Below are 16,498 nucleotides of genomic sequence, written 5' to 3'. Positions count from 1 at the left end.
TGCCCAAGGAGACTTGACAACCACTGATAGATGCTGCAACATCAAGGTCTGGCAATATTTGCCTTGTCCCAGCTACATGCTGGTGCTGCATGGTCTGTTCGTTATCATAATCTCTATGAAGAAAATCACCAGTGCACCTCAGACTTGCAGTGAAGTGGATCAGGGCCCAGTTCAGGCTGATCGAGACCTTCCTCTGTGACTAGAGCAACCAGGGCTACTATTTGGCAAGTGCATCCTTCTCTGGGTGTACTAACTGGTGTATTCACTTACAGGCAATGATTTCTTTTCTGTACCACTGTTATCTCTGCTGTCATTCTCACTTGCCAGTTCACCTGCTTGTCCCATGATCACAGTTATGCACATTTGGATCACAGTTATACACATTTTATGCAAAGTAGATACTTCTAGAAGGGAAGTACTGCAGAACATTTGAAAATGTTGCAGCAATAGGGTGCTGGTATAGCTTTATGCTGCCAGAATTGACCAGGGCATGTTAAACCACTAGCCAGTTAAATGCAAATACTGAAATTGTGCACATTGATAATTCCATCTCAAATTACGTGAGTTAACATGATGGTAGTTGGATCATTTTAAGGCTGATACCCAAGGAGCTTCTTCTAAGAGGACTGAATTGATGTGACTGTGAATGGTGTCACAAAGTCAATCTCAAAGAAAATGATCTGGTGAGCAGCAAACCCGTTGTACATTTACTGTCCTGTACTTCTATCTTTTAAAATTACAATGATTATTATGTCACTGATAATGAAAGGCTTCATACTGCTCTACCAGCTATTATTTACCACTCCATTCATTGTTTCTATTGGGTGAAAGTGCATCCTAATTATGCTGCCTGTGGAAACAAGGAATGCTGAGGCCATGCAAGGTAAACAGTGCTTTGTGTACTGGAAGATAAGTCAGGACTGGCTGTTGCTTCTGTGAGAACTTCATCAGCTATAAATAGGTAAGCAGGTGTCCCAAGTCAGACTGTAAACAAAAACGTGGTTTTGATATTTGCTTTGACAAAGACTAAATAAACTCAGACCAACCAAACCTGCTACAGTGTAGCCACTTCATTAGAAAACACAAGGTTTGTTGTTTTTATTCCCTTCTATTGGTAGGTGGATTATTTGCTCTTCTTACAAATGAGAAGATATTTCCATGTTTAAGAGGATGATGCATTCTATTTTTATATATGATGATTGCACAGGAAGAAGAGAAGCTGAGAAAAATTTAGAACAATATGTTCAATATATTAACTATGTTTCTTTCTTTCTGGTGGCATAAACTTTTTCCTGTATTTTTTTTTTGCCATTTTCCTAATTTCTTCTCTCTTCTTTCTTTAGTTGCTGAGAAACTAATGACACTTTCAACATGCTTTATTGCACTGCTTTTTTTTCCCTGTTCAGCAGAACAATCCCCTTTATCCTCATTGCCTTAATGGATATAATTTCTTCCACTTCATATGTCTTCTTCAGCCTCTTTCCTGGTGTTCCTGACTATGAAGCCATAAATTTACCTTGCTCTCTCTAACAGTCTCTATTCCCCATTCACATTTTTCCTTAGTATTTTTAGTCCAGAGTTGATATGTGAATTGAGGAGGGGGAGAGAAATGCAAACACTTGGGCAAATAAAGTAATGTAAACTCAAACCACGGTGGCTTTGCAGTGTGCATAGGCCTCCCTGGCATCACTGCCACAGTCTTCCACAGAGGGTTGCATCTGACTTCATGGTAAATGACAATAAATCAAAATATTGCTGAAACGGAACTGCAATAGGCAGTGCAGGGATCAAACGCTGTACACCAGTTCATGAGTACCAAGATCAGAAAGCAAGCTTTAAAAGATTTGAATTAGTAACTGTCTAGGTGCCTGTTGCTTTTTCAGTTTTGGATCAGGAGGTGGTCTGACATGAGCACAAACAGAATTTACAGAACCTTGGACTGGCCTGTGCATTTTAATTTAATAGTTGTCCTCCTGGTCCATCTTTTCTACATCAACTGCCAAGCTCCTGAAATTGCTGTTAATTTTGTGGTATCTAGGGGTTTTTAATTTTCAAGTATTTATCAATTTGATTCTCTAACCTATAAATGGAGTCTTTCTGTCTTCCCCTTGCAAGTGTTGGAGCTGGTCTGCTGCATTTCTGTTAGTTCTATATAGCTGGAAAATAAACTGCCTGTGATCTTTCCAAGCTCTGGTTCTTCTATTACATAAAAACTCCCAATTGCTTATAACTAACTTTGTGCTAGCAGAGGACCAGTTATTGCCACCTTGTATATGCAAACTGTTTATGTACTCTGACATTGTAAGACTTTCTCTGTATTTATTTCCTCCAGCATACTTCATAAGAGTCAGTCCTTCTGTATGTTGCCTTCGTAGTTTATTCTTAAAAGAAGGAAACTCTCTTCTGTTTGTTTTCATAGACCACTCTCATTAATTTTCCCTCCGCTTCCCAAATATCTTCCAACTGTACTCAGTTTAAGTCATAAAATTTGTATGAGAAAAGGACAGATGAAAGGACTTTTTCCTCTGGGGAAAAATAAATGCTTGTGGAGTAACTGAACAGCGGACTTGGGGGTGTGTGCAATTTTTGAATGATGGGGTGGGGACTAGAGGGGAAATGTAACGGAAAAAGAAAGTAACACAATTAAGCATAGGGACATTTAAATCGCTCTGAAGTTTCTCTCACATAATATGTTTCAACCACTAGAGGTCTGTATTTCCTATTTTAAAATAAGAGAATTGCTTTATTTTATACTCAAGTGCCATCAACTCTTCAAAATATCCCCTTTCTTCAAGCTTATTTGAGATGTAAACACAAGGCAAAATGCCTATCATTGATTTTTCTGCTTTATGGAAAGCATAATGTACTAGAGTGAACGATTTTATTTTAGTATCTACTAGCTTATATCTGATTTCCTTTATTCTAGTACATTCTGGGTTTTGCTCACCTTCAGTCCAATTTTGCACTTCAAAGCCATGAAGCAAGGTCCCAGTATTTTATTTTTTTCAAAGACATAGGCAGCTTAAACTTTTGAATGTTTTCAAGACAAATTAAGAAGAATATTTTTAAAGGGATACTAAGAGTATAGATTCCTTTAAAGATGCAGATAAGAAAATAGTGACACCTACTCATTAGACTAAAAGATAATTTTAACATTAACTGGGCATGTTGTTAAATACAGTGTCACACAACTCTTTTTCCAAGTATCCGTCATGAGTATTCTTTAAGTAATTCTAGGTTAATTTAATTCAAACCTGTATTTTCCTTTTCATAGGAAGATGTTTATTGTAAAAAATGTCACTTCAGAACTATTTTTTTAAGGGATTTGAAGGATATTTGGAAATTGAAAGGCAGTGTGAGCGTACACTTTGTTATCCAAATGGTGATTGGTTAGACCTTGTGCTGTATATATTTCATTAATTGTAAACAATTTTACAACTTGAAAACATAAGCATCGTTTCTGCTTTTTAGCCCACTCTCCCCCAGCCTCTTTTACTCAAAATACCTTTGGATACTGTCAGTGCATCATGATATTATTCTGTTTCTATTGTTTTCTTTAGCTAAATAGCTGTCTAATGCTAGTAAGGGCAAACAGCTTTCAACCCAAAAAGAGAAAAAAGGCTGTTAGTGTTATGGAGACACTTTTATGGAAACCAGTAAATGAGCAAAGTAGAACAACAAAAAAAAAAAAATAAAATAACTGTACTGTCTTGCACCAATAAGCAAAAATAGTTAGTGTCTTGTCCTGTATTTATCTCAAACAGGTTACCCAGTCTTAGGGTGTCTCTATGCGCTTCAGGGATGTTTGGGTACAAGCATATGAGGTTTATGTCTTGAAGCTGCTAAAAATAGAAGCATTTAGAGAAAATAGAAGTGATATTTAGAGATAGAAAACTAGCAAACGATTATTTAGATTTAAAATGCAGAATGAAGAAAAATAATCTTTCATTTGCACACTTAAGTACTTTGTTATAAATGGCCACTTCCAAAGCACTAATTTATGGGGCTGTGGAGTGATGAATAAAATATTCCTGTTTTTTAAATTAAATGCTTAATAATACTACAATGTAATATGTAACAAGTTTTCTGCATGCTCTTTGTAACAGCCTACAGGGCACTATTGTCTTAGTTTCAATTCTAACAGCTACAGCAGCAGTGAAAGCTTGGGCTATTTTTGCATATACTCTCATCGTGCTAACAGAGTCCAGAAACACTGGAAATATTTCTTCATGCCACTTAGCTCTTTGGCTGAATTTAACTCTACCAATTCCCTCAAGTATGTTTTTCTTTTCCAGAAGCTGGGAAACCTTGATGTATGTATTTCTATAAAATTTTACTCACAGGTGATAGTGCCAAGGAAGGATTGCTCAACTTCACTGGAGTTTCTCAACCTCATTAGAACTTAGTGGTTTAGTGAATGCTAGCATAGCAACAATTAGAAGGATCTTATGCATGTAAGCTTGTTGACTAATTGATCTACAGAGTGCTCATTAGGGTTAGCCAAAAGTCTTTCAGTTTACAGCAAGTTTCAGTATTTCAATTCATAGGTTTTCCTTTTCAGATCCTCTGGGTTTATAAGTAAACATTATTTTCTGGGAGCTTTTCATCTATAGACACATGATTTGGTTTTCTCTGCTGTTAAGGTGAGGAAAAACATTCCTTGGTTCAATAAATGTAGAACTGAACTCCAAAACACTGAAAGATAAACACACTGCATGTTGAGAATGGTTAATCTTATCTCTTGGGGACAATAAGGGAGGTGGCAGCTTTAGGGATCACTGGTTCTGGATTGATAGTGTACCCGATACTCCAGATATCTTAGATTTTTTTCAGTTTTCTGCCCTCTTTCTTTCATATTTATCCATCAGAGTAGTCTCTATTTTCTTTCTTTGACCAAGGCTGCATGAACATTTTGCAAGCTCTCTGGTATTTAATAAGTATTATATAACCTTAAGAGATGTGAATATAAAATTGTCTGCACAGCAGTAACTTGAAACTGAAAACATTATTAAATAAAAAAATATATTTCTATCTTAATATTACTAGTTCAGTACTTCAGAAACTAAACATCAAAACATCAAGATTCAGAGAAGACAATATCTGAAAGGTGAATCTCCATGTGATATCCCCTTGTCCCAGTCATCTTAGTTGCTGTCCTGAACAAGGAATAAAGATTATATTTGCCTTATTTAGGTTACTAAACCTGTAGCTGAATTAGTTTTTTAAATATGAAAAGTTGTTATATCAAGAGGCAGTCACACTTCTTGTTTATACCACAGGGTAAGGAATTGCCTCTTTTCCTAAGAGAGGCTGAAGACGCTTAGACATACTAAAACTGTGAAATGAGGGCATCAACTATCACCATCCATCCAGCATGGATTTTCGCACTTCTTTCATAGCCATTAGTTTTACCAAAAAGGAGGTCTGGTGCCCTCCTAGGAGATAAAAATTATCAATAAATAGCAAGTTAACCTGAAGTCTGTTTATCAGGGACATGTTGTCATATTTTTAACAATGCCATTTACTGCACTTTAGATGCCATGAAAGTAAAAAGGAATCTGTTTCAGATCAAGATAGGACTAGAATTTCTAGGGTTTTCAGTATTGACATGAAAAGATTTTTGAAAGGCAACACAAAGTAAGATACTGCTCTATTATGAATATACAGCTTACTGCACATTCATAACTTCAGATTTGATGCCTGGTGATGTAGAATCTTTGGGGTATTTGGCAGTACCCAAAAGAGTAAATAGTTAAAAAGAATTAAGCCATCAAGTCCCAGAACAAATAAAAGTGAGATTAGTTTGAGCTGTGAAAGGTTACATGCTGCATGGTTACTTTCTCTGAGTGATAGTAAATGAATGGATTAGCACATTTCCTTTATTGCAGCTAGAATTGCCTATATAAAATATAGTGTGCCCCATGTGATCATTTTTAATAAAAGACAGAAATCAAATTCAGGTTTGTTAAGTGGGAGTGAAATAATTTGATGGATTTTAAGTTTCTATTCCGATAGCTTAGTTCCATGGAATAAGAAGTTTTTAAGTACTCTTTAATTACCCAGCAGTGCACCTCCTACACAGATGCAGCTTCTGGATACCTAACCATACACCTGAAATTTCTGTTGGTACCATTATTTCTATATGGAATGAATCATAAACTTCTACTGTCAACTCCTCCAGCCTGAGGAGTAGGGGACCTTATAATAATCTGGGGCTTGATCCAGACCGAAATTTCAGCCTTCTATTAAAAAGGCTGTGGAGAGGCAAGAGAGAAAAATAACTGACTGAAATAAAAAAGCACTGCTGAAAGCTCTTTTCATGCCCTTTTCTAACAGACCAGAGATCAGATACAATGTGTGAGGTATTTTACCTCCTTTCAGTCGCAATTTGACTTGATGTTTCACATGCCTACACATCTGTCCTTAAGGTTACGCAGTTTTCTTCACTGAAGCTGGTGGGTGCCTCCCTAAGTACATGGAAAGAGCAGTAACAGCAACTGTTCTTCCTTCCAGCTTGCAGGAGAATTACTATGTTAAATTACTGTGATTTCAAGAGTGGAGGCATCAAGAAACTGGCCTTACAGCAACGCTGGGGCTAGTCTTTTGAGGGAACATTGTTCCCCTGCAAACTTTTTATCTTCACAACTTCTTGTGAACAGAAATGTGGAGTCTACAAATATCAAAGTTCCTGAGGCAGTAATGATGTTATTCTGTTATCTAAAACACCAGAAAGGATCATGCTTTAGAGTGCTGCTACAAAAGGCACAGACTGTTTTGCGAAGTTCCTTTTGCTAACTGAGAAAACCACATAGTTACCACATGCTTTTACCTTGTAGATTTTACAAAGCTCCTGAAACTTGGCCAAACTTGGGAAAGCTACCCCCAATAGAGGGGATGCAACTTTCCCTGAGGTCACTACAGAAAAGATAATGCAAATGCTGAAAATCATGCAGATCATTGCTCTTTTGGTGTTGTATGAATAATGACTGTTCAAAGAAGTGTGATATTAAGGGCATGGTAAATGTGGAAGATGTGAGAAGAAATGTTTTTGAAAGGTGAAGGAAAGAAGGCTGGGCTTGGCTGCGTCCAAACACAAAGGTTTTAATGAATCAGATGCACCAATGTTGTTAGGAACAGAAGAGTTAGCCCCTTTTTCGTTAAAACACATACTGAAAATTTAGAGTGTATGGAAATTATTTTTATACAGCAGAAAGGAGAAGTTAGTAACATCAGGGGATACATAATTTTTTATTAACTGAGATGAGACAAAGGTAAATAGTTGTATCTTGCTGTTTATTACAGGTAACTGTACTGCAACATAATGTGTGTGAAATGAAATTTAGTGGGTTGTGAATTTTGGGGCCCTTCTGCTTTTTGGTCCAGGAAGAAAAAGAATGTGGTAAAGGATAAAAAGTCTCTCAAATTCTGTTAAGAATGTTAAAATAAAATAATGACGTGCCATTAATGGGTGGAGAACAGGTATTACTATAGGGAGGCAGGAAAAAAAAATGTTTAAAAATATAATTGGTATAGCCAGATAAAGACTGGCTATTAAGAAGGGTAGTACAATCTACTCTGTGGAAGTCCAGATACTGAGGGAGGTCAGTAAATACAGCCTCTGGGTAAATCCAGGTAAAATTTGCATAAGTTTAAACTCTTGGTTGTATTAGTGATTGTTCATAATTTAGCAGAAAATGGGATTTCATGCATCCAAATTAGAAATTATAATGTTCTGAAATAGTTAATGCATGAGTGACAGAAATATGTGAACACTGTCAGAATCTTTTCTGTCATTGGTGGAGATCACAATAGAAAATAGCATGGAAAGGTCCAAGCTGCAATTGTTTCCTCATGAACCAAATAATCTACTTCTGGGAGAAAAGGATTTTTCTGAATCTACGTGCAAGATCTTTGTCCTTTTCCTGCTTTACAGCGTTACTGTGAAAGGCACAACTCAAAATCAGTGGTGTAGCTAACATAAAACTACTGAAAGTGATGTTTTAACTAGGTTGTATTGCTTCTTCTAGGCAAAGATATTTGCAGGTAGAAAGGCAGGGAACACAGCTAATAACTTTATAGACAAAGATGGGAAGTGATAGGACTTTGTGGAACTTCAGTTTAGTCCAGATAGAGGCTTCTTTGCTTTGTCCTGGTAGTTTAGTTTATTCAGAGAATATGGTGCCATTTGTGTACCCTTACACGGTTTTCTTACTTCTGGTAAGACAGAAGATGCAGAGGCAAAAGTTAACAGTATGCAACTTAAGCTCCTGAACGACTTTCCTTAGTTAAAAGTGAGATAATAACATGATGAGCAATGAATAACATTACTCTGTTTTTCTGATGCAAGTAACTGCCTTCCTGTGCTTTCTTGTAAAACAATAAGAAAGGTATGATTAGAGAGCTTATGCACATATATTTGTTTCTGGTCATGGAGCAAATAATTAACAGTTTGATGTGTGTGAGGCCTTACCTGTACATAAATCCCCAGAAGGATGCTTTCCTACCACTAGGCTAAATCACCAGGGTAAATTCATGATGCACCTAAGAGCTCTACAAGCTTAATACACAGTCCTTTCTGCAGGATGTGCTTTTCAGTTTTACTCCTCCCCACAACCTCTCCTCAAAAGTAGAAGGCAAATGTATGTTAATGAATAACAATGTTTAGAAACATATTGTTCAGAGCAATAGTTACCTTCATCTGCAACACTCATTAATCTGTCAGAAAGTGGGTGAGAAAATAAACACTTAAATTTCTCTGCTTCTACTGCAGAAGTAGAGAGACCTCTGTCAAACAGGTGTTCCAATTTCTAATCTAATGGAAATTAGATGAGTTGGCTGACAGTAGTTCCTGTTGCATGCTTATATAAAAAGACTCTCCCTCTCCCAAAACCTCTATCAAATCACATCAGTGTTTCTTACCTATCACCAATGTGGCTAAAAGTAAGTGACCGAAACTTTTGCTATGAGTAATGAATACACTAACTGGAAAACAAGCCCACATGCAGATGCAGCATGTCTATGTGGACATGGACATATCAATATCACTAAATTATCTGCCATGTTAACTAAACCGACTAACGTGCAAGTTTTATCACTACATTTCCAATACCATAGCCAGTGATTTCCACGTAACTTCCCAGCAGTCAAAGTGTTATGGGGAAAACAAGCCTCATGTTAAACATCTTTTTTCTTTTGACTTCATGCTGAAAAATAGTGTTTGTCTTACTGTAGAGGCAAAAGCAAATATATTGTGGATTTCTGTGCAAGGAAATAGACTTTAGATTTCAACACCTTCATTGAGAGGAAGCTTTGTTTTCCAATTTGGTTCATTGTGTCTGATTGAGACACTTGATTACTTTTCTTTTATAGAATTAATTTAGATATCCTTACAGTGGGAAAGTATCACACTATGCCTATGAAAAGACTTTTCTTCCTTAAATGAGAATGTTAGGAATAGCCTGGAGGGAAAAGTTAAAAGATTAAAAGCAAAGGATCAGCATGGAGGCTTCTTAATGAATACCTCATTAGTGTCAGAAAAAGGGAACCAAAGGCAGAAAGGAAAGAAAACAGTATGAGTAACTGGTGAAGTACAAGGGTTTATTAAAAAAAAAATATCTTTTGAAAATGGTAATGCAGCTAAGCTCAAGAGAAGTTAGTACTGTTGTAACTGTTAGTGTTGTTGTAACTGTTAAGTATAACATGGAAAACATAGAGGCCAAATTATGCATGCACTTACACAAAACCTCTGTTAAGGGCAGATTGTGATGAGAACTAAAAGAAAATGTTAGTAGTAAAATATAAAGACAAGCAATGTATCTGTGACTTTTTTACAAGCCAATTGGACTACTGAAGTGCTAAGGGGTTAATCAAGGAGAATGAAAGGTCAGGTAGAGATATGTAAATCCATGTCAGTGTGAAAGGCATTATCACCCATGAAAAAACAGATACTGTGATCCCTAATGCTTTGTCTGGAAGGCAGAATTCTTAATAGAATGATACCAAAATAGATGTTCTGCCAAATTTGTACAGCTTGTTTCCTGGGTTTTTTTATTGCACTATTTTGAAAATAAAATTAGTGAACTCTTTACTGTCCTGGCTCGACTTTCCTTCTGGGTACTGAGCACCAGCAATAGGTAGCAAACCCAAGAGGTCTGTTAGAGTCAGTGTGTGAGCTAAGCTATGATGCTGTGAATCGGTGCATCCTCAACAAAGTGCAGTCCTGGTTCTCAAGCAAACATGACTGTGCACTTGTCTGGAAAGAGTAGTGATGTGTCCTACAAAGAATGCCACATGAGCTTTATCCCTTATTGCTAAGAAAATCACCACTTGAGCTAAGCAAATGCTTAGATGTGTGGCTGTCCAGTACTGACATGACTTTTTTTGATAGTATGTCTAAGAACATGGAACATCATCATAAAACATGTTTAAAGGTAAAATATTTTTTAACCCTTCCCCTATGCAGTGCTTTTTAGGAAGCATGGGTAAATAAACCTCTTTTATCTGAAATAAAGCCTCATTTGAGAAAAAAAAAGAAAAACTGTGATTGTCTTGTAAAAATAAGCTGCTAATAACAAAGCCAAGAGAAAAACAGAGAAATCTAACAGCAGAGCTAGCGTCCCCCTTTGAAAACAGGTGTTGATTCCTGCCCCACGCTTTCCATTTCTGAATGTTTTGCAATAAGTAAAGAGCCTAAGGAGGGAGGAAATCCTGAGCAACTGCCAGAAATTGAGTGGTAGTAGACTCTTCAGCTCAATGTAACTTATAGGAGGCAAAAAAGAAGGGAAAATGGTATAAACCTTTAGGCTTGAGTAACAAGAATGAGGGGAGAAAGGAGAAAATATAAAAAGCAGTAAGAGTTTGTAAAGGAAAGGAAGAAAAGGTGATGCATGTCCTAAAAACTTGGGAGGGGCATGCATGGTTCCTCAATAAAAACAAGTTCAGGTTGCATCTTTGTACATGATGTGCTGCCTGCTTCAAGCAAAGGGTCTGGCCAGGCTGTGCTGATGCTAGAACAGGGTTAAATGGAGGAGAACTGCCAACAGAACATTTTTTAGGGAAGTGTACATTTTTCTTCCTTGCGTAAACCCCCCAAGATAAAAGTACAGCTGCTCAGTGGTTTCCTGGAAAGTTTTACTATTTGCATGGGTCCCTCTGAGCTAGAAATGCTGAGGCACAGTACTTGCATTCAGTCTATCCCTCTCAGTTTTCAGCAAACTGAGAGGACTGAGGAATGTTGGTTTATTTTCTATTTTCCAATACTTCATGGACTGATTATTAGATTCCGTTAGCCAACCATCTACAACGGAAAAAGTTGTATGACCTAGAATAATGAGAGGAATAGATGAGTTAGCTGAAATTAGGTGTTTGGTTAAATCATTCTTTGTTCTGGCTGTAACTCTAATTATAGCTTTCACTTCAAACAGTGAAATACTGTCTAAATATTGACCTTGCCCAAATTCAGTACTAGTTTCTTTAGATATTGCCAGTTACCTTTTGCTGTAGCCTGCTTTTTGTCTTGTCTTCAATCACGCCACTCAGTGATGCATTGCCAATCTGATCTCACTTTCCTGCTGTGAGGTCATCTTCAGTTATTACCCATTTGCTGTGCCTATAAGAGAAATGCTACTCAACTACAATAAAAGGAGATAAACACCACAAATGGTAACCAAGCATTCTAGCTCGTGTTGTTATACAGCAGATTCTTGGACAATTTTGCTATCAAACAAAAACCAAATTGAATGAAAATTGTAACAGACGCCTGACAGCCCCAAAATCTGTAGTTCTTTCAGATGGTCATACAACAGAGCATACTAACAGCATGCCATTTGGAGCATGATATTTTCCTGCTCTTAGTTGCAATTCACTTGAAAGCTGAAAGTAATTTTAGTATAATCCATCAATTATCTGAAGATAAGGCCATAAATTATTAGACCAGCCATCCTATTTCATATGTGCTTTGTCTCAGACAATGACAGCTGTTAGGCCTTGTAGTCATGATAACTTATTTTCACTTGTTTGTTACAGCTGAGGCAAAAAAAATCAAGTACAAGTACCATAACACCCCTTTTTTGTCAGATTTGTTAAATTTGCTAGGATGTTCACTAATGGCACAGATTCTTCTAAAGTACATCTGTAAGATTTTTTTTTTTGCAAAGAATGGTACAGAACACGGTATGAGAGCAATGCGTACAATGACTGTCTATTAGTGGAAGTGATCTTATGAGACAAATTTGTTGATGGAAAGAGAACTAAAAGAAATAGTATGGTTAGTAAAAGCTTACTGGTTCACTTTTCACTGCAGGGTTTTTAGGACTAGAATGAAGAGACAGAAAATTATACCGTGATTAGTAACTGCAATAGAAGCTGTATATAAGAAAACAGCTTTCCTGGATCTTTCTGATATTCAGGCTCAGTGTTTGGGCCTCGTACATGAGGTCTATGCACCTTTAAGTACTAAGAGTAAATTATGTTACCACCTACTCAAAACTCCCTGGTGTATTTGAACTTACCTTGTGTGTACATACCACAATTTTAACTTTGCATCATTTTTTTTTGCATAAGATTTGTCCAAAAAAACCATAACTCCTATGCAAGAATACTGCAAAATTGTGAATTAATATTTGAGAGGAGACACGGTAGAGTACAACATCCATGCTGGTGCACTTCTGATGGAATTGTTGCACAACTGAGAGTGTGAGGCACAAATATCAGCAGAAAGATAGACAAGGCTTAAAAACATCAATAGAGCCTACAACAGAAGTAGACTACTGTGGGCCTGTAGTGGCCAGGCTATAACCTGACCCAGCCCTCCCAGCTGTAAAATGTAGATTTTACCATGCCTTCAACTCTGAAAGGATTCTGAGATTATACTTGTCTTTCCAGAGAGTGATGATGGTTCCTGGACTGCCAGTCTTACTGTCAGAAATATGCAAGAGGTTTATTTTGCTTTGTTGGTCACCCTTCCCCAGACTTACCCATTTGGTTGCTCTCTTTAGCTTATCTAAAATACTGCCCAAGCAGATCTATTCATATCTCAATGCATCTTGATAACCAATTTCCCCAACACAGCTTTAGATATGACATAGACAAATCAGATTTTAGACTATTTCTCCTCTTACTGAGCTATCTGCTAGAAGATAACCATTAAATTCAGCCAAAAAAAGCACTCAAAATTTGCCATGTAATGTGAGTTAGACATAGTGTGTGATTAAAATAATGCATAAATATCTATGGTCTCTATCCAAGTCAAGACAGAACGTGACCTTTGATGAATTCATTAAGGCAGAAAAGGAGACATGAAGTATAGGCAACACAGATACATGCTAACCACTCAAAAATAATAAGATGCTTCTCACAATGTGATTAGATGCCTTAATATTTGAGCAGTAATAGCCCCAGGAGAGATTATGAATACTCCAGGTGACACTAGCAGCTTTCTGGACCTTAAGAAGGTCCAGAGAAAAAGCAGAGGTAGTGAGCAAATGAGACTACTAACCTGTGACTGCTTAAGGCACCTTCAACTAATGTTGTACTTTTGCATAAACAAGAGTTTAACTAGCACAGTGTAATAAGAGTTTGTACTTTATGCAATTTTAAGTTCCTATGTTAATAATCACTGGAGCTGCTGTAAGACAGAGACAATGCCAGAGAAAAGGACTACCTAAATGTATTCCTTTAACGAACACAGAGGATAAAATTAGCACAGTGCAGGAAACTTAAGAATCTAGGAAAATGCAGTGAGTGCCCATTATCTGAAATAAAAATTTTAACAGGAATTAACTCTGTCACATATTTCCATGTCTGCAAACGCAGTCCACGCTTTTCAACAGAATTATTCTAGAAAGTGTAAATAAATCACCATGTTTACATTCTGCATCTGCCTCTGTTTTTATAGTACTAAAAATAGCAAAAAGAAATTACATACATTTTCAGATACTTAGTACAATTAAAGATAGCATTATTCACCCAGCGGGTAACACAAATACAAATCAGGCATCTTTTTGTTCAAAGCAGACTGTAAAAAGCAGGTTGTGGAGTTGTGACATTTAAACTGAAAAGCAGCACTCTCCTCACTTCTGCAGTGCTGTGGATACTGGTGTTCCAGACTGGTATTTACAGCCTTTGAAACCAGTAACTTCTAGTTGCAGCTCACACGTGCAGTCCAACCCAAGCATGGTTCTGTTTCCAAGCAGGAACAGCACCATCAGCAATGGGCACACTTCTGCTCTCCTGTAGTGTGAGCATTAACTCTGTTTCCATCCACTATCTTGAAAAGTATAAGAGGGGAATGAAACTATATTCAAATATAATGAGAAATGTAACTTCTCTTAATTGTGCAAGACCACTTTAGCAACATAAACTAGGAAGCACTCCATAGCTGTAGCTGATTTTTCTCTGCTATATAGTTCAAGTTGTAGAGAGGAAAAGTGTACAGAAATGCCACATTCCTACTGGAAAGGCATTCAGTCAAAATTCCTCATACATGAGTGAAAGCCTTATTTGTAGGCACATCTTCATATTTTTGAAAGATAGTGTAATTGAAAATGGTGGCAACAAGCAAAATGGACTGTCTTGGTCAGGAGCATGCAACATTTGTCCAATACTAAAACAGAGCTAAAAGAGCCATTCTACATCACCATGGTAATTACCTGCTGCAGGCCACACTCCATCCTCCTATTCAGGCAAAAATCTAATCATATCAGCGGTGTAGCTCCATGTAAGTGAAAAAAAGAAGATGCCACCCTCACCCATCCCCAAGAAAAATCCCTCTTTACCCTCATTGTGTTTTGGCTTGGGATTTTACTAAGCCCATTTACTAGCCTGTCTTATACTCCACAACACAATTAAAACCACTACTGCTGCTTATGGAAGTGATGGAAATTTACAGTGAACTGTAGCACACTCTGGACAGAATCCTGCTGTTGCTTATCGTCATATATCTCACTGACTAGCAGGTTTGCAGAAATATAGAAATGGTGTTAACTGAATCCTGCAAATATACTGCTTGTACATAGTGTGCAATTGACTAATTCAGTTACTGATACACCAGTAGCCTCACTCAGAGGAATACAGGGCTTATGTGCCTGTAAATAACTGATAACATTTTAAGAGTTTTGATGTATGAAGAGTGCGAAGACAGCAAATATGTTATAGGATTTCACCTAAACACATTGAAGAGCTCTAGTTCAGTTTAATTTTTCAGAGTCCAAGTTAAGTTTAGAAGCTGGCTGATGACAGGGGGATAAAAAGAAAAAAAAATGGGGAGAGGGGACATATTTTAGCATTTTAACTTTTAGTAACTAGAATTTAATCTCTGGTTGCAGATAACTTTTTTTTTTTTTTAGAAATGAGCTAAGTCTGGTTATGGAGAGCATATACCACACAATTTTAATTAAACCAATACTAGTGGCCAGCTGGTGGACATTAAGCTGTTGTTAGAATAGAAAACAAAACTGTTTGCACACATCTCAAAAATCATCAGCGTCACCTTTAGTGGTTTTTGATTATTTTGTATCATGAGCTTAGCACAGTAGTAAAAATTGCAAGTGCCCATCTGATCTTGCCCTTAGACAGGGGGGCTGGCTCTTGCAGCCTGGGAGGAAAAGCCTTGATGGCAAGAAGGTGTTGCCGTCCCGAGCGCTGTGCCTTCTGTCAAAGGGTGCCTTTGCTTATCTTCAAGCTGCTGACAAGACACGAGAGCTGACACGGGCATGGCTGTGAGTCTGCGGGACGTTTAGCTGCCTCCAAAAGAAATATGTGGTCTGGGCTTAGCGAGTGGGCCTCGAAGGGCCAGCCAGGGCACAGGGCTTAAGTGCCTGCGTTTCGCCCAGAACGGAGATTTCCTCTGCCAACTTCATCTACACGAAGTACAAATTCCGCAGGAGCCTGTCTCAGAAACCACAAACTCTTTCCTTCCCCTGCGGCCAGGCAGCGTGCTCCCGAGCTGTAGGGGAGAGGTGCGGCTGCCGGCCGGGCTCCCGCGGCAGAGCCCGCGGCGGGGCGCGGGGGCCGCCGGAGGGACGCGCCTTACCTGGCTCCGCGGAGGGAGGGAGAGAGGGAGGGAGGACCGGCCTGGGGGCGACGAGCGGCCGCAGCCCGGCTGGGACGGGCAGCTCAGACCCGACGGCGTTGGCACCGCGCCTGGTCGGGCTGGGCTGGGCTGTGCGCGCTGTCCCTTCCCGCCCGCACCGCTCCTCCCGATCGGCTGCGCGGCCCCTCCACTTATAGCGAGGGGCGTTGCAGCACAGCCCAGCTCGCCCGCTGTCTTTCCCCACCCATCTCCCGGGACAGACCCCTCTGACCTGTCTCCCTCCCATTTTCCCCTTTCTCCTCCCCACCCCTCGGTCCCTGTCACGCCTGCTGCCCCCGGGGCGGGGCGGCCGGTTGGCATCGCTCCGCAGGCAGCGAGGGGTGGGTGCCCGGGTCGGGGTCAGGCGGGACGCGTGTCTCGGCGCTGGGCACCGCGCAGCAGAATCAGCGCCCAGCGAGTCGCGGGTCC

At 38.8% G+C, this 16,498-nt stretch overlaps 1 protein-coding gene across 3 annotated transcripts in view; it reads right to left on the bottom strand.

The window, feature by feature from the left end:
* The window catches only part of AGTR1 (angiotensin II receptor type 1), a 29,489-nt gene extending 13,319 nt beyond the window's left edge, over window positions 1-16,170 (bottom strand). For 2 of the 3 annotated variants that reach the window (XR_007890222.1, XM_051626642.1), the window contains exons 1-2: window positions 16,031-16,170; window positions 11,491-11,608 (exon numbers count right to left, since the gene is read on the bottom strand). The gene's annotated coding sequence lies outside the window, so the exon portion shown is untranslated. The remainder of the gene's footprint in view (window positions 1-11,490; window positions 11,609-16,030) is intronic. The other variant, XM_051626643.1, reaches the window with a different exon arrangement.
* Between the last annotated feature and the right edge of the window lie 328 nt (window positions 16,171-16,498).

The sequence above is a fragment of the Apus apus genome, chromosome 8 (assembly GCF_020740795.1).
Source record: "Apus apus isolate bApuApu2 chromosome 8, bApuApu2.pri.cur, whole genome shotgun sequence".
Classification (NCBI taxonomy): Eukaryota; Metazoa; Chordata; class Aves; order Apodiformes; family Apodidae; genus Apus; species Apus apus.
The sequence above is the reverse complement of the archived record's forward strand: the minus strand, read 5'-3'. Positions and strand labels throughout refer to the sequence as shown.